General features: G+C 46.5%; 1 long non-coding RNA gene across 1 annotated transcript in view; it reads left to right on the forward strand.

Moving 5' to 3' along the window:
* The window catches only part of LOC141074853 (uncharacterized), a 135285-nt gene that overhangs the window by 19416 nt on the left and 92897 nt on the right, over positions 1 to 22972 (forward strand). Inside the window, exon 2 of the long non-coding RNA XR_012227224.1 lies at positions 11355 to 11546. This is a non-coding gene — a long non-coding RNA (uncharacterized lncRNA). The remainder of the gene's footprint in view (positions 1 to 11354; positions 11547 to 22972) is intronic.

Raw genomic sequence — 22972 nt, forward strand, 5'->3', positions numbered from 1 at the left:
AGCTTGACAATTTTACGTACACCGGACAGCCGTGTACGTGCACGCTCCTCTCAGTACCGTGTAACGGCTGTTATCACGGCCACAGTGAAGCTATCTGTGTGTCACTCTGTGAGAATAAGTCGAGGACATGTTCCGTTCTTACAGACCTGCACCTACTAGTTTTGTCTAGCTTTCAAACAGTTAAATATATTTGCTGTTTGATCACATTCAAAACTATAGAGAGACAGCGTGTGTCAGTCCGTATACTTAAAAAACACGGAGCTTGACAATTTTACGTACACCGGACAGCCGTGTACGTGCACGCTCCTCTCAGTACCGTGTAACGGCTGTTATCACGGCCACAGTGAAGCTATCTGGGTGTCACTGTGGAAGGATAAGTGGAGGACTTGTTCTGTTCTTACAGACCTACACTCTAGGGAGATTCCTATTCTGCCCAATTCTACATACACCTTGTAGTTTGTGATACACTAGCCAATTTCTGCCTGTGACATAGCGCTCTGATATTCAGTGGGCCTCACACAATCCAAAAGTGTCCAGTGTCCACTAGTGTGTGCAGAAATTCAAAATCTCCCTTATCCTGTAGTCACTTTTTTCACACCTGTGCCATCGAGCCTGTGACATAGCGCTCTGATATTCAGTGGGCCTCACACAATCCAAATGTGTCCAGTGTCCACTAGTGTGTGCAGAAATTCAAAATCTCCCTTATCCTGTAGTCACTTTTTTCACACCTGTGCCATCGAGTCTGTGACATAGCGCTGTGATATTCAGTGGGCCTCACACAATCCAAACGTGTCCAGTGTCCACTAGTGTGTGCAGAAATTCAAAATCTCCCTTATCCTGTAGTCACTTTTTTCACACCTGTGCCATCGAGCCTGTGACATAGCGCTCTGATATTCAGTGGGCCTCACACAATCCAAAAGTGTCCAGTGTCCACTAGTGTGTGCAGAAATTCAAAATCTCCCTTATCCTGTAGTCACTTTTTTCACACCTGTGCCATCGAGCCTGTGACATAGCGCTCTGATATTCAGTGGGCCTCACACAATCCATAAGTGTCCAGTGTCCACAAGTGTGTGCAGAAATTCAAAATCTCTGTGATCCTGTAGTCACTTTTTTCACACCTGTGCCATCGAGCCTGTGACATAGCGCTCTGATATTCAGTGGGCCTCACACAATCCAAAAAGTGTCCAGTGTCCACTAGTGTGTGCAGAAATTCAAAATCTCCCTTATCCTGTAGTCACTTTTTTCACACCTGTGCCATCGAGCCTGTGACATAGCGCTCTGATATTCAGTGGGCCTCACACAATCCAAAAGTGTCCAGTGTCCACTAGTGTGTGCAGAAATTCAAAATCTCTGTGATCCTGTAGTCACTTTTTTCACACCTGTGCCATCGAGCCTGTGACATAGCGCTCTGATATTCAGTGGGCCTCACACAATCCAAAAGTGTCCAGTGTCCACTAGTGTGTGCAGAAATTCAAAATCTCCCTTATCCTGTAGTCACTTTTTTCGAGCCTGTGACATAGCGCTCTGATATTCAGTGGGCCTCACACAATCCAAAAGTGTCCAGTGTCCACTAGTGTGTGCAGAAATTCAAAATCTCCCTTATCCTGTAGTCACTTTTTTCACACCTGTGCCATCGAGCCTGTGACATAGCGCTGTGATATTCAGTGGGCCTCACACAATCCATAAGTGTCCAGTGTCCACAAGTGTGTGCAGAAATTCAAAATCTCCCCTGTCCTATAGACACCTTGTACCTTGTTTTACATTACTATATAGTTTGTTGGATTTTGTCTACATTTCTACAAAAAATGAGGAAGGCTGGTGGAAGAGGCCGTGGAATTGGGCGGGGGTTGGCAGCTGGTAATGATGGTGTTGGTGGTGGATCTGATGGTAGTGGCAAGAGCAAAATAGGACCGAATGCAGCAGGTGTTGAGCCTGCGTCATCGTCTGGCTCCATAAGGCTTCGAAGGCTTAGTTTTCTAGGAGTTGGCAAACCGCTTTTAAAGCCAGAGCATCAGGAAAAAGTTTTGTCTTACATTGCTGACTCAGAATCCAGCTCTATCGCCTCCTCTTCTGAAGTTGTAAAAAGTAAAAGCACTGAGTCGTCATTGGAGGCTCATGTTCATGAACCACACCTTTCCTTGTGTCCTTCACCCCAACCAAGATTGAAGGATGACGCAGGCCATACTACTGATTACTCCATGGAGCTGTTTTCACATACCATGCCTGGATTATCAAGTGAAATGGTGAATTACCCAGGCCAAGATGAATCTGACATGGAGTGCACTGATGCACAGCTGCTGATAGATGATTCTGCTGGTACATTCACTCAGAGCACTACATTGTCCTCGCAGTGTACAGAGACAGATTCTGACCCTGATGAGACTCAGGTGCCCCTTCCCACACACTATACCACCATACACGGTGACACAGAGGAAGGTGCACATGACATTGAAGAGGAGGTAATGGATGACCCAGTTGTTGACCCAGATTGGCATCCATTGGGGGAAGAGGGTGCTGCTTCCAATAGCTCAGATGAGGAGCATCCACAGCAGACATCGACATCGCAACAGCTGTTATCTGGCAGGCCCGGAGCACTCCAAAGACAGGTTCCAAAAATCAAAAGAGTTGCTGGACAGCTTGTCCAGAGGGTCAAAAGATCACAGCGTGCTAGGCCGCAAAATGTCTGCCAAAGTAGGAAGAGTGCAGTGTGGCACTTTTTTGAACAAAATCCTCATGATCAGGCCAAGGTTATCTGTAAGAAGTGCGCAAAGACCTTTAGCCGAGGGAAAAATCTGAAAAATTTGAATACCAGTTGCATGCTTAGACATTTAACCACCATGCACTTGCAAGCGTGGACACAACACCAAACCTCAAGTGCCACATGTGCAACTGATCACAAAGAAGGTAGTCAGCAACACTACATTGTTTCCCCCACTGTAAGCCCACCGGTTAGCACAGCAGCAAATGTTGAGGTGTCATTGCAAGGCCACAGCAGTCAGGGAATCCCACTGTTATATCAACGAAATACTGAATCTAGGCCATCAGAAAGAACACCAACTCCATCACCATCATCAACCCTCTCTCAGTCCGCCCTGTCCACAGCTACTTCCACCATATGCAGCTCTCAAGTCCAGCTCACCCTCCCAGACACTATGAGTAGGTCAAGAAAGTACTCAGTCTCTCATCCGCGTACACTGGGTTTGAACGCCCACATTGCCAAACTAATCTCGTTTGAGATTATGCCCTATCGGTTGGTGGAAAGCGCAGCTTTCCGCGAACTCATGGCCTATGCAGTACCATGCTATGACCTACCCAGTCGCCACTTCTTCTCTCGCAAAGCCATCCCAGCCCTCCACCATCATGTAAAAGACCGCATTGTCCATGCACTCAAGCAGTCAGTGAGTGGAAAGGTGCACCTCACAACTGATGCATGGTCCAGTCGGCATGGCCAGGGCCGTTACGTGTCCATCACTGCGCACTGGGTTAATGTGGTGGATGCAGGGTCCACAGGGGACAGCAGTGGTGGGACAGTGCTGCCTAGCCCACGGTATAGGAAACAGTTGGCTGTAGGCGTTCGACCCTTCTCCTCCTCCAGAAGCGAAAGCTCGTCCACAGAGTGCAGTCGTACGAGCACTCCATCTGCAGCTGCCACTGTTGCACATGAGGTGTCCCCCTATCGAGCAGCTAGTGGAAAGCGTCAGCAGGCTGTGTTGCAGATGATGTGTTTGGGCGACAGACACACCGCCGAGGTGCTGGCCGAGTACTTGAAGCGACAAACTGAGTCATGGCTGGGCAGTGTATATCTTGAGGCAGGCAAGGTAGTTAGTGATAACGGCCGTAATTTGGTGGCAGCCATAGCCCTTTCAAAACTCAGCCACATACCTTGCTTGGCTCACACCTTGAACCTGGTGGTGCAGTGCTTCCTCAAAAATTATCCGGAGTTAACAGCCCTGCTCCAGAAGGTGCGAAGACTGTGCGCGCACATCCGCCGGTCGCCTGTACACTCCGTTCGTATGCAGAAGCTGCAGCGATTGCTCCACCTTCCCAACCACCGCCTCATTATCGACATTGCAACAAGGTGGAACTCCACCCTGCACATGGTGGAGTGGCTGTGCGAGCAGAGGCAGGCCATAATGCATTTGTGGGAGGATACACGGCCAGGCACTTTGAGAGCAGACATGGAGTTGACAGGTGTGCAGTGGTCGAAGCTGAAAGACCTCTGTAAAGTCCTTCAGTGTTTTGAGGAATGCACACGGCTGGTAAGCGCAGACGACGCCATCCTAAGCATGAGCATCCCACTTATGCGTCTGCTCATGCAAACTTTGACGCATCTTAAGGAGCAGGCGTCTGCAGCCAATGTTGATGAGGAGGAAGAGGAGGAGGGAATCCTTGATGACATTCAGCCATTGTCTGCTCAGGGATCTCTCCTGGACGAGGTGGAGGAAGAAGAGGAGGAGCAGGATGATGATGGGGATGATTACTTAGGGGCGGAGGATGCATCTCGTGGGGCAAGTGAAAATGTTGGCGTGGCAAGGTCTGGTACAGGGTTTGTGCGTGACTGGAGGGATGTGGATTTGCCAGAAAGTGCTCCTCCAACCAGCACTCGCAGTGCATCATTGACACCGGGAACATTGGCCCACATGTCAGATTATGCCTTGCAGATCCTAAAAAGGGACCCCCGCATTGCCAAAATGATGAACGATGACGACTACTGGTTGGCCAGCATCCTGGATCCACGCTATAAAGGCAAATTACAAAACATCATGCCACAGGAGAACCTTGACCTAATATTGGCTAATAAACAAGCAACTCCGGTAAATCGGTTGCTTGAGGCATTCCCAGCACACAGCAGTGGTGATGGTTCTCACACGAGCCGTACGGGCCAAGGGCAGCTTGGCAGAGGTGTTCATGGTGCACACAGCAGAAGTGGCGTTGGAGACAGGGGTTTTGTGACAATGTTGTGGACTGATTTTTCAAGTACCACTCACACAACTCGTAATACTGCATCGATGGAAAGTGACAGGAGACAGCAGTTGTCAACTATGGTTACAAACTACTTTTCCTCCCATATCGATGTTCTCCCACACAGGTCATTCCCCTTTGACTATTGGGCCGCTAAACTGGACACCTGGCCTGAATTGGCACAATATGCCTTACAGGAGCTCGCTTGCCCAGCTGCAAGTGTGCTATCGGAAAGAGTCTGTCCAAAATGTGGATGATCTAACCTTCATTAAAATGAACCATGCATGGGTTTCCAAGGATTTTGTCCCACCTTCCCCTGATGACACATAGGGTGACAGAAAAATGGCTTGCTTTGGTCCACCTCTTCCTGGGACTTGACCTATTTCGCCTTTTGCATCAGCTGAATGTCCAACATCAACATATGCCACTTTCAAAAACTCCCTAACTGTGCTGCTGCCTCCCCCCCCCATGGCCGGGGTCACCACCTAGCGCATGACACCGTGCGAGTGCCGTTGCCCTGGACAGGTGGGTAGGCCGACTCTTGGGCGCGGGCACTGGCACAGGGTCCCTCATAGTGCAATCAAGTGTCTCTGACGGTGGTGGTGCACACCCGCCGTCAGACACACCGCCGTACTATGAGGGGCCCAGTGCCAGTACCGACGCCCACGAGTGGGCCCCCCTTGCTTGGGCAGGGCCCCAGCATTTGCAATCTTTACCTCTCCCTGCTCCTCCGCTGTGTAGTCTGGGCCGTCATATCCATACTGTGCCTGACACCGTCTGAGCCTGCCTCCTGATGTATAGACATATATTTTGAATGTGTACGCTATCCTTACATGTTATCCGGGGATACGGTACCCTTTCTCACCTTTGTGCAATCACGTGCAATCCATACTGGGCCTAACACCGTCTGAGCCTGCCTCCTAATGTACAGACATATATTTTGCATGTGTACGCTATCCATACATGTTATCCGGGGATACGGTACCCTTTCTCACCTTTGTGCAATCACGTGCAATCCATACTGGGCCTAACACCGTCTGAGCCTTCCTCCTGATGTATAGACATATATTTTGAATGTGTACGCTATCCATACATGTTATCCGGGGATACGGTACCCTTTCTCACCTTTGTGCAATCACTTGCAAGCCATACTGGGCCTAACACCCTCTGAGCCTGCCTCCTGATGTATAGACATATATTTTGAATGTGTACGCTATCCATACATGTTATCCGGGGATACGGTACCCTTTCTCACCTTTGTGCAATCACGTGCAAGCCATACTGGGCCTAACACTGTCTGAGCCTGCCTCCTGATGTATAGACATATATTTTGAATGTGTACGCTATCCATACACGTTATCCGGGGATACGGTACCCTTTCTCACCTTTGTGCAATCACGTGCAAGCCATACTGGGCCTAACACCGTCTGAGCCTGCCTCCTGATGTATTGACATATATTTTGAATGTGTACGCTATCCATACATGTTATCCGGGGATACGGTACCCTTTCTCACCTTTGTGCAATCACGTGTAATCCATACTGGGCGTGAGAACGGCTGGCGAGCTGTTAAGCAAGCTACAGCACCTGTGGTTTGCACACGTAAGTTTTTCATTTTTTCAGGAATGACGGTTAGGCCTAATTCCGGAACTGCGGTTGACCTGCACTTACTGGGAAATCATCGTTCGCGGGTAATAATTGTAATCAGTGATCCCCATCACTAACGTTGTTCAGCGGGTTATCTGCACCTGTAAGCGACAAACGCTGGCCTTTTCAGTGTAGCGCACATGCAGCCACGGACATGTAAGGGCATGACACACCAGTTATTGGCCAATCTCATGTGCCAGAGCCTCACGTGTCCCTCTAGTAAGCCAGACTCAGACCGCGGGGCATGACGGAGTCTCGTTTGTTAACGGAATTAAGCTTGCAATGTGTGCATCTTTTCTGTAGCTGGCATGGTTGAGGTTTCCCAGGTGGAGTCGAATTTAACCGTAGGCTCCACTCCTGGTGGTGCCCTTCTGGACATTCCTTTAAGGTTCAGCTTTGCAACCATACTGCCCACGTAAAATAAACACTTTGCCTTCATGAACGCTGTTTGGAGGGTCATGACTCGTGGGAATAACGCCGCCCAATCAGTTAACCTGCTAGAGAGATCCTTTGTTGCTCTCAAGCATGACATCACACTCCCTAGGAGGAAGGTAATGCCACTGTGGCGACCGTACTCCTGGGGGCAACACAAGTGCACTGATGCCCAGCCACTGCTCGATGAATATGCTGGTACATTGACCCAGACCACTACATTCCCCTCACACGCTACATGGCCTGAATCTGACCCTGATGAAACTCAGGTTACCCTTCCCATATACAGTTCCATCTTACACGGTGACAAAGAGGAAGCTGCAGATGAAAGTGCAGGTTCGGCCCACCCGCCATCAGACACACCACCGTACTATCAGGGGCCCTGTGCCAGTGCCGTCGCCAACGAGTGGGCCCCCCCTGCTTGGTCAGGATCACAGCACTTGCAAGGTTGATATACTGTGCAGTGAGATGGAAGATGGGGACGACGAGGAGTCCAGACTAGTACAGGGATTCCCTAGCGAGGAGACTTATTTGATTGTTTTCAATGTTGGGACAGCAATTTTTGGGGAGCACTAAACTCTGGAGAATGATAGATGGGGCCCACCATACACTGGAACATTCCAAAGGTGGGCATCAGACACTGGAGCAGCATTTACAGGGCCCATTATACACTAGAGCATTAGAAATGGGGCCCATTATGTTTGGAGCATTATTTGGGCCCATAAGACAGTGGAGCTTCATCCATGGGGACCAACATATACTGTAGCATTATGTGGAGCTCATCATATACTGTTTCAAACATTATACGGGACCAATGATTCTGTATGGAGAAATAGATGGGCCTCGTCATGAGATGTAAAAAGTGAAGTATTTTTCATTGTACTATACCGCTATTTCTCTGCCGTATCGGAGCATAATGAGTTGTGGTATGTGTTAAAGGGGCGCTCTTTCGCCCAGGGCACATGAAAACCTGGAGCCAGCCCTACCCCCCCACAACTGTAGCCAAATAACCCCCATTTTTCAGTGCGTAACTTGTATTATGAAGTTAATTAAGGTTGACAAGCTTAAGTAAGAAGAATTGATGCTTTTGGCATTCAAATGGGCACTGTAGGTGTGTTTCCTGTCCTCCTCTCACTGCCGACTTTAATTCCCCATTGACTTACATTGGGTTTCGTGTTTCGGGACGACCCCGACTTTTCCCTATAATTGGCCGATCTTGCTCGACCCGACTTTTGGAAAAGTCGGGTTTCACGAAACGAAACTCGACCCTAAAAAAACAAAAGTCGCTCAACTCTATTTAGATGGCGATCTGGAGAGGTGTACAAGCCACAGTGTCTTGCACCCACTGGGAAATTTGGTGGGGATGCTTCAGCAAGGCTGGAATTGGGCAGGTTATTCTTTGCGAAGGACGTATGAATCAAGCCGCATACAAAGTTATCCTGGAAAAACAGTTGATTCCTTCTGCTCAGGCAATGTTCCCCAACTCTGTGGACTGTTTTTTCCAGCAGGACAATGCGCCATGCCACACAGCTAGGTCAATCAATGTGTGGATGAAGGACCACCACATCAAATCCCTATCATGGCCAGCCCAATCTCCAGACTTGAACCCCATTGAAAGCCTCTGAAATGTAATCAAGAGGAAGATGGATATTCACAATCCATGAAACAAAGAACTGCTTACATTTTTGAACCAGGAGTGGCATAAGGTCACCCAAAAGCCGTGTGAAAGACTGGTGGAAAGCATGTCAAGACGCATGAAAGCTGTGATTTGAATTAAAATCATAGTTATTCCACAAAATATTGATTTCTGAACTCTTTCTGAGTTAAAACATTATTGTTGTTTATAAATTATTATGAACTTGTTTTCTTAGCATTATTTGAGGTCTGCAAGCACTGCATTTTTTTTGTTGTTTTGACCATTTCTCATTTTCTGAAAATAAATACAAAATTTAGTGCTTGGAAATTTTGAACACATGTTGTCAGTAGTTTATAGAATAAAAGAGCTGTAGTGCTCATATACTGCCATATAGTGCTCATATACTGCCATATAGTGCTCACATACTGCTATATAGTGCCCACATTCATCCATATAGTGCTCATATACCATCTTATAGTGCTCACATACTGTCATACAGTGTTCACATATAGCCATATAGTACTCATATACTGCTCATATATACTGCCATATAGTGCTCACATACTGCCATATAGTGCTCACATACGGCCATAAAGTTCTCATACAGTATATTGCCATATAGTGCTCATACAGTGCTCACATGCTGCTATATAGTGCCCACATACTGCCATATAATACTCATATACCATCTTATAGTGCTCACATACTGCCTTATAGTGCTCACAAACGACCATATAGAGCTCATATACTGCCATATAGTGCTCAAATACTGCCATATAGTGCTCATATACTGCCATATAGTGCCTACATACTTCCATATAGTGCCCACATACCAGCTTATAGTGCTCACATATTTCCATACAGTGCTCACATACTGCCATATTGTGCATGTAGCGCAATGTTTATTTAAAAAAAATTGTGTGGGCTCCTGCATAATTTTCATAACCAGCAGAGGGAAAGCTGATGGCTGAGGGCTGATGTTAATATTCTGGGAAGGAGCCAGTAGCCAATAAGGTTCCCAGGCTATTAATATCAGCTCACAGGTATTTGTTTAGCCCTTACTGGCTATTTTACAGGGGAACCCTAGAAAAAAATTGACATGGGGGTCCCCCTATAAAAGCAAACCAGCAAAGGCTAGGCAGACAGCTGCGGTCTGATATTAATTGCCTGGGAAGGGGCCATGTATATTGACCCCCTAGGCTAAAAACATCAGCTCTCAGCCACCCCAGAAATGGCGCATCTTAAAGATGCGCCAATTCTGGCACTTAGCCTCGCTCTTCCCACTTGCCCTTTAGTGGTGGCAAGTGGGGTAATATTTGTGGGGTTGATGTCACCTTTGTATTGTCAGGTTTACATCAAGCCCACAGATTAGTAATGGAGAAGCATCTATAAGACACCTATCCATTACTAATCCTATTGTTATATGGTCAATAAAGACAAAGCCAGAATAAAGTCCTTTATTAGTCTTAATTAACCATACTTACTGCATTGCCTAATCCCCGACTCCCTTGTCTCCTGCAACGAAAATAAAATAATAAACCAGCATATAATATTATCCTGTCTGCCATAGTCCATTTACCGAGTGTTCCATGACAATCTCACGTGTAGAACAGTCACATCGGGAGATGTGACTGCTCTACCCAGCCTCTGGTGATACACCGATTTCCACAGTTTGTAGACCCTCAAAAGACCTCCGGGGGTGGTTGCGGCAAAAATGCTTGGGTCTCCCATAGGCTTACATTGGGCTCGTTGCTCAGGTCAAGCACCCGAGCATTCCAATTTGCTCGACCCGAGCAACAAGCACCCAAGCATTTTAGTGCTTGCTCATCACTACATACAATTCTTTTTCTCCAGACACACACGCACGCCACATCATGTCCTATCCTGCTCCCACCTTCTAATGCTCTGTCTACTACTCCTCATTGCTGATGACGCACAGTGGGGAAATAAGTATTTAGTCAGCCACCAATTGTGCAAGCTTTCCCACTTTAAAAGATCAGAGAGCCCTGTAATTGACATGATAGGTAAACCACAACTATGAGAGTCAAAATGAGAAAACAAATCCAGAAAATCACCTTGTCTGATTTGACAAGATTTATTTTGCAAATTATGATGGAAAATAAGTACTTGGTCATTAACAAAAGTTAATATTTTGGCACATAATCTTGGTGGTATGTTGGCCAATTCCTCCATGCAGATCTCCTCTAGAGCAATGATGCCACACGCCCCCTGATGAATCCTCAGGGTGAAATGTGCGTTGGGGCAGGTGGACCAGGATGCATGTACCATACCCCTCCTTTTCACTGACATCTTTTGTGTAAGTTCTTACCTTATGCATTTTTTCACGAAACTATTTAGTACCAGTCATGACACTTGTTAGTTGACTTGAATTATTACATAGATGGGATTCTTTGTCCTATTTGGAATCTGTTGTGCTACTTTACATCTCTTATTTTGTACGTGTTACAGGTGACACTTTTAGGAACATTCTGTTTTGGTATATGTATGTCTTTTGTATTTAAATCTTTTTTAAGTACAGTATATTTAATAACATGTTAGTTTTTATGAGACCTTTGTGTGCACAAATTTTCACATGTTGGTTGGTAAATTAGTTTCGAGTGTGTCTCGCTAATATTTTCTTCCTGTTTGCTCAGTCTTTTGTGTTGGTGTATTCACAGATATTCTTACTCTGGATCTTTGGCGGTCAAGGACACATCAGGATGTACGGAAGTATGTGGCTGTCTGCAGTGTCTGTGCATTCTAAGACCTCTCATACTTGTCCAGTTGTGTTCTCCAACCACTGACAAATCTCAGTAGACCTTGGACTCATTTATCGGTTGATTTTATCACTGATCTCCCCATTTTGGCAGGTAATACTATAATTTTGGTGGTGGTGGACTGATTCAGTAAAATGTTATCAGTTATGTTCAGTAATGTTATTGTTAGGCATCAGGTTTCTGTGTCTGCTCTGCAGGAATCCAGACACTTACATTCTGCGGTCTCTTGCTGTTTATCTACCGCAGAGGAGATTGCCTTGCAGCAAATCTCTCCAGGGACTAAGTCCCTCTGTTCTCCTGCTGAGCATGCTCATGAGACGATTTCCCATTGGAGTTCGGGAGTTATGTGCTCAGGTCCTGCTCCAGATCTCATTGGTCCATCTCGGAGATCTGGAAGCTTCCAGAAGGTCCCGGCTGCTATAAAAAGTGCTCATGGCCATTCCGTCATGAGCTAGTATAGTCTCTAGTTGATACTGTGTGAATGATGATGGATGTATGATTCTGGTGAATGACTCATATGAAACCCTTTCCTTTTGATATTACGTATGTGGACAGGGACTAAGATTAGAGTCAGCGCCAGCGCGCCACTACTATATCATCCACAGTTGCTAGCGTCTGACATTGCACTTGCGTACTAGCTTTGTTGTCTAACAGCAGTGTTCTACGCCGCGCTGCAGTTGCAGCCCTCCTTGGCATCTGCTGTAGCGACGTCGCACGCACAGTAGGTCTAGACGGACGCAGTTCCGCTGTCTTTGGCTCTGCTCCTGTGACCAGATACCGTGTGTGCATTTACTCTGAGTACTGTGACTCCAACAGGCTCAGCCTTATTGTATTTGTCTTTGTTGGCACCTCTGTGACTTATCAGAGATTGCTCTGCGCACCTTGTTGACGTTTAACCCACGTGCGCATTTCCACCATAATGGTTGCCTGCCACCACTTAGCAGCAGTCATATCATCTACTGCACGGTGGACCCTGAGCGGCGAACGCACTTTATTATTATTTTTATTTAGTGCGTTCCGCCGTTCCTAACAGTTATTTTATCACGCTGCCTGATTTACCTAATACCAAGACTTAGGTGCAAATTTTCATCAGTGAGATAGAAAAATTACTTGGGATTCCTACCGATATTGTGCCTGGCTGCAGGGTGAGTTTGTTTCCAAATTTAAGAGTGCATTTTTCACTAGTTTGAGGGTCCACCTGTCCTACTCACAACTCTGTTGTTGGGTGACTGGATGAAAGGGAGCAGATACAGATCCCGGACTGTGATATGATTGAGTTAACAGAAATCTAGACGGGGCGTAACCCTCTGTCTTTCTTTTGTACAAAGAAAAAAATCCCAGCAATGGGGGTTGAGGATGGTCTAATATTACGGTTTGTCAAACTTTCCTCATTAAAGTCTTTCATGGTCTGCCTCTCTGGACCAAAGATATTATATAGTCTGCTCTTTGGCAGCATGGCCCCAGGGACAAGATTTATGGCGCAGTCATAAAGACGATGAAGAGGAAGTTCTTGGCACTCCTGCTCTGAGAACACATAGTCAACGTCCGACAGTTATTTAGCCACAGACCCTTGCAAGCTGGATGTCCAAGTAGTGTCCTTGACAATACTCACTCCACTTTATCACCTCCCGAGATTCCAATTTACCACTGGGTTGTGCACAGAGAGCAATGGAAGTCCAAGAACCACAGGAGAGGGCAGACTCTCTAGCACATAACAGTCAATACCTCTTTAGTGCATGGCCCCTACCTGTAGATGTAACCCCTGGACGGCTTGAGTAAAATACTCCTGGCTCAAGGGTGCAGAGTCAATGGCAATTATTGGTATAAGTCTGGACAGTGAATGTGGTTTCAGGCCATGGACCTGGATGAACTTAGCGTTGATCAAGTTAAATCCCACCCCACTGTCCAGAAACCACCTTATTTTGGCCCAGATGGATTTCAGCAGGCAGAAAAAAATGTGTCCTACCCACGGAAGAGATATGTACACCTGTGTTGCGAACTGCGAGTCAGATGGGAGAGAGAATGCCCATGCCTAGGGGTCACCCTGAAGGAGCGAGATTATTAACCCCACCCGTTGCTTCTCGGTTCTTGAGGAACAAAGACCAGGGGCACACCTATAATGAGGAAAGTTGAGCCTGTTGCCTCAGGTGGCAGGCAGCTGCTGTGCAGAGGGGGCGGCATATGCGCTCTGCTACTCTCAGCACCTTAAATGTAGCCACTGAACACTCATGGGCAGGCTGGGCCAGGGGACCACACTGTTACCTTTGAATATGTATTCTGCTGTCCTGGCCACATGACAGAGATGCAGACACATCCTCTGCACGCTATGTGGGCTGCATCTCTGAAGTGACATCACACAGTGCGCCTGGCACGGCTGTCTGCTTCAGTCTGCGGGAGAGAGATCAGCCTGCGTATCGGATACCTCAGTGGAAAAGTCAGGTAAGGACTCACGAGGTCTGCAGTGAGGGGGGCAGCAGGACACTGCTCATCTCATCACATGGAATTGTAAAGTGTCCGGTCGGTGGACCCTCTGCTGGGGCTCAGTGTGAGTTATTGCAGTCTGAACTTAGATGCAGATTAGGGTCGTCCTGTCAGTGTGGAAAGTTCAGTCTTGTTCAATAAATCACACTGAGTCCCAGCAGAGACACCACATACATCACTATACAGGATCCTGCACTGACTGATCACAGCATGGGGGGCAGAATGGAGCACAGAATGGCAGAATGGAGCATGGGGGCCAGAATAAAAGAATGGAGCATGGGGGGCAGAATGGAGCACGGGGGGCAGAATGGAGCACGGGGGGCAGAATGGAGCACGGGGGGCAGAATGGTTCACGAGGGCAGGATTGGTGACACAGAGGGCAGGATTGGAGATGCAGGGGGCAGGATCATGGGGCAGGATTGGAGACAGATGGGGCAGGATCATGGGGCAGGACGGAGACAGAGGGGTCAGCATCATAGGGCAGGATGGATACAATAGAGACAGTTGGGGCAGGATGGGACATCACATGGGGACAGAATGGATACTCATGAGGGCAGGATGGCAGAACATATGGCTGGAGCCAGGAATTTGACACAAGGGGGCCAAGATATACCATAGGGGCTAATTATGGGATTATCTGTGTAGCAAGATGTATATTAAAACTTAACCTTTAGTAGGTAAAATTGTAAAAAGCCAAATTAGTCAAACAACATAAACAAAGGGGTACCACAATAAAGGAAGTGCCCTATAACCAATGAACAAAAAAGGGGGGGTTGTTAAAAAGGTACTACTGGCCTCTCAGATCCTCAATATTAATCTCACCTGATAGTGGGTCGCCCTCGCACGCCCAGGGCAGCGGGGTACTCGGTACCGGGCCGGTGTGAAGGCGGGAATGTGTCACAGCAGCGGTGACCCGGTCCGTGGCCCTGGGCGCCCAATATCAATGGCGGTGATGTTAATGGTGTTAAAGTTTATATGAATAGTTCATGACGCCACCCGTGGTGTTTGGCAAGTAAGATGGCAAGCCAACGCTGCATGCAGATCCGTTGGGACTGATGGTGTGGTGCAGCAGAGATGGTATAGCTCCCCACAGGTGGAGCTGTAGTCCCAGGGCAGTGTAGGTGCAATGGATGAGGAGAGGCGCAGAATGGTATGGAGGCTGGTACCCAGGTGTAGTGGTGCAGGAATAACTGGAGGACACCAGAGTATGCGGTTCCAAAGCTTTACTCACTGTTTGCAGTTCACACCATTGCCTGCCTCCGTACCGTGTTCTCCAGGTCAGGGCTCCAGCCAACCTCCAGGCAGGATAGGATTCTCCCTTCCCCCTCCGCCAACATGTACCTTACTGAACGACTCCTCCAATGCGCCTTTAGGTGCGAAGCACTCCAGTACTTAGTTACCCTGGAATGCCTCTCTCTAGGTGTTCCTAGTCTTTACTTGTATGACAGACAGCTGTAGCCTGCGTCGGGGACTCCTCACTGCGTCCCGGCTCTCTATTCAGTTGCTGTTGTGTACCAAGTCTATGATGGGATCAAGGCGTTAGCGGCTCACTACTCCTCCGGGGTCTGTTGCCGGACATAAAGATCCAATCAACCTCGGAGACGGGGCCCCGGCCTTTGCGCTCTCTGGACTGGAAGGGTTCTCTCTCTTTCTCAACCTGCTTCCCACCGTTCTTCTATTCTCCTTCGTTCTGATCTGTTCTCTCTCTCTCTTATGGAAGGTTAGGTTATCAATCTTATCAGTCTCTTTCTCTGGTCTTTCTCGTGCCAGCAGCCCAGATCACTGGGACCTGCTGCAGCACGTCCCTCAGACACCCATCTTCTCTCTTCTCTCTCCTCTAACCAAATAACCAACAACTTTCACTCTTCCCACTCTTTTGTATCATCTTACTCCACCCGCCACCCAGCACATCTCGTGTTACGAAGCAGGGTTCCGCGAGGGGTGCTCTGCTAACCCCCTGTCTGAAGCTGTTAGGTGGCCCCACTGAACTATCCTGTGTGTGGAATGCAGGTGTGGAGCGTGGTCAGGAGTTCCCACCTTACCTGGATGGTGGGGCACTACACCTTAGGAGAAGATGCAGTACCTCTGTGGTGACTGAAGCCTCAGGGGCGCCACAATAGCAAAATAACTATAATTTTGCGAACCCCCTCCTGTGTATGTCACCAGTGATCACTGTATTACCTATACATAATATACAGAGCTCCTATGGAGTGAAGAGCGAGTATACTTGTTGCTCGGGTCTCCCCAAGCATGATAGGGTGATCTCCGAGCATTTTGGTGTGCTCGAAGATTAAGTTTTCATCGTCTCAAGCTGCATGATTTACGGATGCTGGAGAGCCTGAATACACATGGGAATTTCCTAACAAACAGGCATTCCTCACATGTATTCAGCCTGTCCAGTAACCGCAAATCATGCAGCTGCATCGACAGAAACTAAATCTCCGAGCATGCTAAAATACTCGGAGGCCACCCGAGCAACGAGTATGCTCGCTCATCACTACTCCTGTGTATAATGTCACCGGTGATCACTGTATTTCCTGTACACTGACACTATATACAGAGCTCCTGTGTATAAGGTCAGCGGTGATCACTCTATTACCTGTACACTATACACTATATACAGAGCTCCTGTGTATAATGTCACTGGTGATCACTATATTACCTGTACACTGATACTGTATACAGAGCTCCTGTGTATAATGTCACTGGTGACCCTTGTATTACCTGTACACTGACACTATAGACAGAGCTCCTGTGTGTAATGTCACCGGTGATCACTGTATTACCTGTACACAGATACTGCATGCTAACTACAGATCTTATGTGTATAATGGCACTTAATGTGATATTAGTATTGTGGGTTTTTTGTTAATGATCAGTATTGTAGTATTCAGTCACTATGGGGTGGTAATATGTTGTCCGGCCATGGTGTGGCGATATTTGTTCCTTGTATGTGCTATTATTTGGTCACCATGTGGTGGTAAAATGTGGTCTGGTCATGGTGTGGTGGTAGTTGTTCCTTGTATGTGGTATTATAGGTCACTATGTGGTGGTAATATCGTGTCTGGTCATGGTGCAGTGGTATTTGTCCTCTGTATGTGATACTTTTGATCATTATAAAAATATACCTAAATTGTATTGGATATTTTAACAAATGTTTAATAGGTTAGAGTAGAGTAGGGTCCGGCCAAAAGAGCATACCTTTTTGTGGTGGCGGCTTAAAAAATCTTTTGGCCAAAACAAAAACTGCTGAATATATGTGTGATCTGGTGATGGGAGCTGTCAATGTGTGATAGATGAGAAGTGGAGTTTTTCCAAGAGAGAGCGGTGGGACTGTGGACAGTTTGAGGAGTGGAGGCAGGCCTGGGGTGGAGCCTGGGCGAAGTCTCAAGGGGGCCCCGAAAATTTTGTTAGTATGGGGCCCCGAAATTCCTAGTGGCAGCCCTATCTGTGTGTACACGGGCAATGTTTGCTCCCAGGAAGATGCGGAGCCGGGACAAAGAAGGAGGAATCTCCATTGTTCTTACAGCATTTGTTACACTATTACTAAGCACTAATTTATAAGATTTATCACCAGTTTTATTCACAAGTAATTTGTGTCAGCAAAATGGCACCAAGTCCTACACCCTGGGTACTGCGGATTTATCCAGGTTGTTGATATATCTGTGCCATGGTCCTAAATGCAGAAGCACTGCGTTTTTCCACATTTCATCTTTAATATATATATATATATATATATATATATATATATATCTTATCAATCTGCTCTGATTATTGGGTCTTTGCTGTAGTTTTAGGTTTCCCAGTGTATTTATTTAGGTGGAGATTTAATGCTGGGATTCTGCACTTTAAGCACCACTTTGTGTTTTTTTGGGGGGTTGCCTTGGAGTGGTGCTTCTAACCTAAGGTCCCTGCCCTGCTACTATGCTCCCTGCTGCCATCTTCACCTTTTATCGGCGCCATCTTGTGGCTGCAATTTTTGTCTGCGGGAAGTCAGAAGTAACAGAAACATGCCATCAGGACACGTTCACACGTTCAGTATTTTACATCAATATTTGTAAGCCAAAACCAGAAGTGGAATAATCAGAGGAAAAGTATAATAGAAACACATCCCCACTTCTGAATTTATCACCCACTCCTGATTTGACTTACAAATACTGATGTAATATACTGACCAAATACTGAACTTGTGAATGTGGCTTTAGGCTGAAATCACACATCCTGATATTTCCTGTACCGGAAAAAACGATACCTGAGATATCCGTGTCCGTGTGTGTAATACGTGTGGCAACTGTGTGCCACCCATGTGCCGCATCAGTACTACAGGGGCATCCGCCGGGGAAGAAGCGCTACAGTAAACACTGTTCTCCGGCCAGGGGTGCCTCAGGTGGCATTGAGTCCCTGAAGACAAGTGTAAGGTTTAATGTTTCAAATATATTCCTATTTAAAACTGTGTGTATTTTACATGTGCCTCAGGTTAGGCTAGTAAAGAGTAAACCAAATTTATTTGTTCTGATTTTACTACCGGGGGCGCGTCGTTTTGCAGTTCGCGTCAGGTAGCAGAGAGGCTAGGTTCACCCCTGACAAAGAGATAATCTGAAGTATAGTTTACAGACCTCATTGAAAACAACAAACTTATCATGCCCCCAGAGAACCTGTCAGTAAAAGCTATCTTGGGCTCCACTAAGGGTTGCCTGGGAGTCATGGTCCCTAAACCTGATGCTTGCTGCAAAACGATGCAGATGCCCTGTTAGAGCAGTGATAGGATCCATAATGGATCAAAAAACAGTTTCGGTCAGACCTAATGCTATGACTATGTCGTCGGGTGTCTCAGAACCAGGGGCTCCTTCCCTGTCCCTAACACTAGGGGGCGCCCTAGCTCGTCCTGTTTCCCTGATTACTTCTGATGGTGAAGACGCCGGGGCCAAGTACCTTACTTTAACTCTTGAATGTAGGTGAAGTGTTTCTAATCAGTTCAGGACCAAGAGAAATCAGATGCTGCAGTCTTCTGGCTCCTCTCTGTCACAGTAACCCTGTGACAGGCCCCATCCTGGTGTATGGCTCAATCTGTTTGAAGACTTCCATTGAAGGAGAACTCACCACCTCTCGTGGTAGCCTGTTACACTCATTGATAACCCTCACTGTCAAGAACTTTTTTCTAATATCTAATCTGTATCTTCTCCCTTTCAGTTTCCTTCCATTGCTTCTCGTGTTTCCATGTGTGTGCAAATGAGAATTAATAATTAAGTCTCCTTTTAACCTTCTTTTTTGCAAGCTAAACATCCCAAAATCCTTTTACCTGTTTCTCATAGGACATACGTTGCAGTTCGCTCACCATCCTCATAGCTCTTCTCTGAACTTGCTCCAGTTTTTCAATATCTTTTTAAAAATGTGGTGCCCAGAACTGGACACAGTATTCCAAAGGAGGAATAGAGGGGGATAATTACTTCACAAGATCTAGACTCTATGCTTCTCTTAATACATCCCATAACTGTGTTTGCCTTTTTTGCTGCTGCATCACACTATTGGCTCATGTGCAGCCTGTGATCTATTAGTATACCCAAGTCTTTTTCACACATGCTGCTGCTTAGTTCTAATCCTCCCATTCTGTAGATGTATTTTTTGTTTTTCTTGCCCAGATGTAAACTCTTGAATTTCTCATTATTAAATACTATTCCATTAGTTGCTGCCCATTGGTCAAGCTTATTTAGACCCTTCTGAATCCTTTCTCTGTTTTCGCTAGTGTTAGCTATCCCTCATAGCTTTGTATCGTCTGCAAATTTGATCAGTTTACCTTCAGTTACCTTATCTAGATCATTTATAAGAATGTTGAACAATACTGGGACCAGGACAGAGACTTATGGTACCCCACTTGAAACACTCTTCCAATTGGATGTGCAACCATTTATTAACATTCTTTGAGTATGCTCCCTGAGTCAGTTATGAATCCACTTAACCATAGCATTGTCAATCTCATACTTGGTCATATTTTTAATAAGGATAGTATGAGATACTTTTGGGTCGCCCTCCCAGGGCTGTGGGGTACTCGGTACCGGACCGGTGTCAGGGGAATGTGTCACAGCAGCAGTGACCCGGTCCGTGGCCCTGGGCGCCAAAATCAATGGTGGTTTGTAGTTAATGAAATGGAATAGTTTGTGACACCACCTGTGGTGTTTGGCAAGCAAGATGTTAAGCCAACGCTGCGTGCAGATCCTCTGGGGCTGATGGTGTGCTGCAGCATAGATGGTGTAGCTCCCCACAGGTGAAGCTGTAACCCCAGGGCAGTGGAATTGCAATAGATGAGAATAGGCGCAGGCGGTGTGAGGAATGCTGGTACCCAAATGTAGCGGTGCTGACGGTGTTAACGCACAAATGAATGGAGGACACCAGGGCTTACAGTTCCAAAGCTTTACTCACAGTTCATGGTACACACTGGTGCCCGCTTCCATGCCGTGTCCTCCAGGGCAGAGACTCAATCAGCCTCCCGGGCAAGTCAGGATTCTCCTCTCCAACACTCCGTCAACATGTACCTTTCCTGAACGACTCCTCTATTACGCCTTAAGGTGCGAAGAGCTCCAGTACCGTGGTACCCTGGAGTTCCTCCTGTCAGATGTTCCTAACAACTCTATTCGTATGGCAGACAGCTGTAGCCTCTCTCGGGGACTCCCTTCTCCGGAGTCCTTGCTCTCTATTCAGTTGCTGTTGTGCCCCAAGTCTTAGATGGGAGCAGTGCATTTACAGCCAACTACTCCACCGGTGTCTGCTGCAGAACCATAAGTGTCCATACAACCTCGGGGACCAGGCCCCGGCCTTGCGCTGAGAACGTATAGGCAGGGTTCCTCTTCCAACTCACGTCTCCTCTCTGTTCTCCTACTCCTTCTTTCCACACTGTTCTTTCTCTCTCTTATGGAAGCTTAGCTTCTCCTCGGACCCGTCCTCACACTCTCCTGACTGACTGTCCTTCTCCCACCTGACCTCCCGCCAGACTGACCTGTAATTCTAAACCTTCCCCATCTTTTATATGGATCTCAACTCCACCCACCTCCCGGCACATCCAGTGTTCCATGCAGGGAACCACCAGAGGTGCTCTGCTACTCTCTAAGCACTGAGCCGCAATGTGGTTGTGCAGAACTACCTTGTTGTGTGGGATGCGAGTGTTGGAGTGTGGAAAGGAGCTCCCAACTTACTTAGATGGTGGGGCACTACACCTTAGGAGAAGGTGCAGTACCTCTGTGGCGACCGTGCCTCAGGGACGCCACACTTTACCAAATGTTGTGCTGAAGTCAAGGTATAGTATATGGAGTATAGTATATGTTCCGCATTTCCCTGATCCATCCAGTCAGTTATTCCATCATTGAAGGAAATTAGATTAGCCTAGTATGACTTATTTGCTATAAACCCATGCTGGCTCTGGTTAATTACTGTATTCTTATCCTTACATACATGCTGTTTAATAATTTGTTCAAAGATCTTTCCTGGTATTGAAATAAGGCTTACTGGCCTGTAATTTTCTGGCTCCATCTTCTTTCCTTCTTTGGAGATAGGGGCAATATTTGCCTTCTCCAATCTTCTGGGACTTCCTCTGTTCTCCAAGATTTTCAAAGATTCTAAGTACTGGTTCTGCTGTTTCCTCTGCTAACTTTTTCAGTACTATAGGATGTAAAACATCTGGACCAGGAGAATTTAATTAATTTAAATTAGCTCAAAGTGTTCCATCATCATGTCTCTGTTTATACATAGTGTGGATTAGTTTCTTCCTTCAATGGTACTGTGAAAGATCAGGTGATATTACAATTGTTTTCTTAGAGAACACATGCAACATAGGAATTTAAAAGTTCTGCCTTCTCAACATCATTTGGACTACTTCACCCTTTTCACCCTGTACAAATCCTATAGCATCTTTGACTTTTATTTTGCTTTTGACATACCCCCAAAATCCTTTTTTACTGTTTTTGGTCTCCCTTGCAAGCTTCACTTCATTACTAGCTTTATCTCTTCTAATGCTTTCCCTGGATTCAAACAGCATTTTATTCTTCTGTAGATACAGTGGGTACGGAAAGTAATCAGACACTTTTAAATTTTTCACTGTTTGTTTCATTCCAGCATTTGGTAAATTCAAAAAAGTTCATTTTTTTCTCATTAACGCACACTCTGAACACCATCTTGACTGAAAAAAAAACAGAAATGTAAAAATTTTTGCAAATTTATTAAAAAAGAAAAACTGAAATATCACATGGTCATAAGTATTCAGACCCTTTGCTCAGTATTGAGTAGAAGCACCCTTTTGAGCTAGTACAGCCATGAGTCTTCTTGGGAAAAATGCAACAAGTTTTTCACACCAGGATTTGGGGATCCTCTGTCATTCTTCCTTGCAGATCCTCTCTAGTTCCGTTAGGTTGGATGGTGAATGTTGGTGGACAGCCATTTTCGGTTCTCTCCAGAGATGCTCAATTGGGTTTAGGTCAGGGCTCTGGCTGGGCCAGTCAAGAATGGTCACAGAATTATAATAATAAATAATAATCTTTATTTTTATATAGCGCTAACATATTCCGCAGCGCTTTACACACACATTATCATCACTGTCCCCATCGGGGCTCACAATCTAAATTCCCAATCAGTATGTCTTTGGAATGTGGGAGGAAACCAGAGTACACCCACGTAAACACAGGGAGAACATACAAACTCCTTGCAGATGTTGTCCTTGGTGGGATTCCAACCCTGGACTCCAGCGCTGCAATGCTATCCACTGAGCCACCCTGCTGTTGTTCTGAAGCCACTCTTTTGTTATTTTAACTGTGTGCTTAGGGTCATTGTCTTGTTGGAAGGTGAACCTTTGGCCAAGTCTGAAGTCCAGAGCACTCTGAAAGAGGTTTTTATCCAGAATGTCTCTGTACTTGGCCGCATTCATGGTTCTTTCAATTGCAGCCAGTCGTCTTGTCCCTGCAGCTGAAAAACACCCCTATAGCATGATGCTGCCACCACCATGTTTCACTGTTGGGATTGTATTGGGCAGGTGATGAGCAGTGCCTTGTTTTCTC

Source organism: Dendrobates tinctorius, unplaced genomic scaffold (genome assembly GCF_039654945.1).
Source record: "Dendrobates tinctorius isolate UK_male_01 unplaced genomic scaffold, ASM3965494v1 ptg000015l, whole genome shotgun sequence".
Taxonomy (NCBI): Eukaryota; Metazoa; Chordata; class Amphibia; order Anura; family Dendrobatidae; genus Dendrobates; species Dendrobates tinctorius.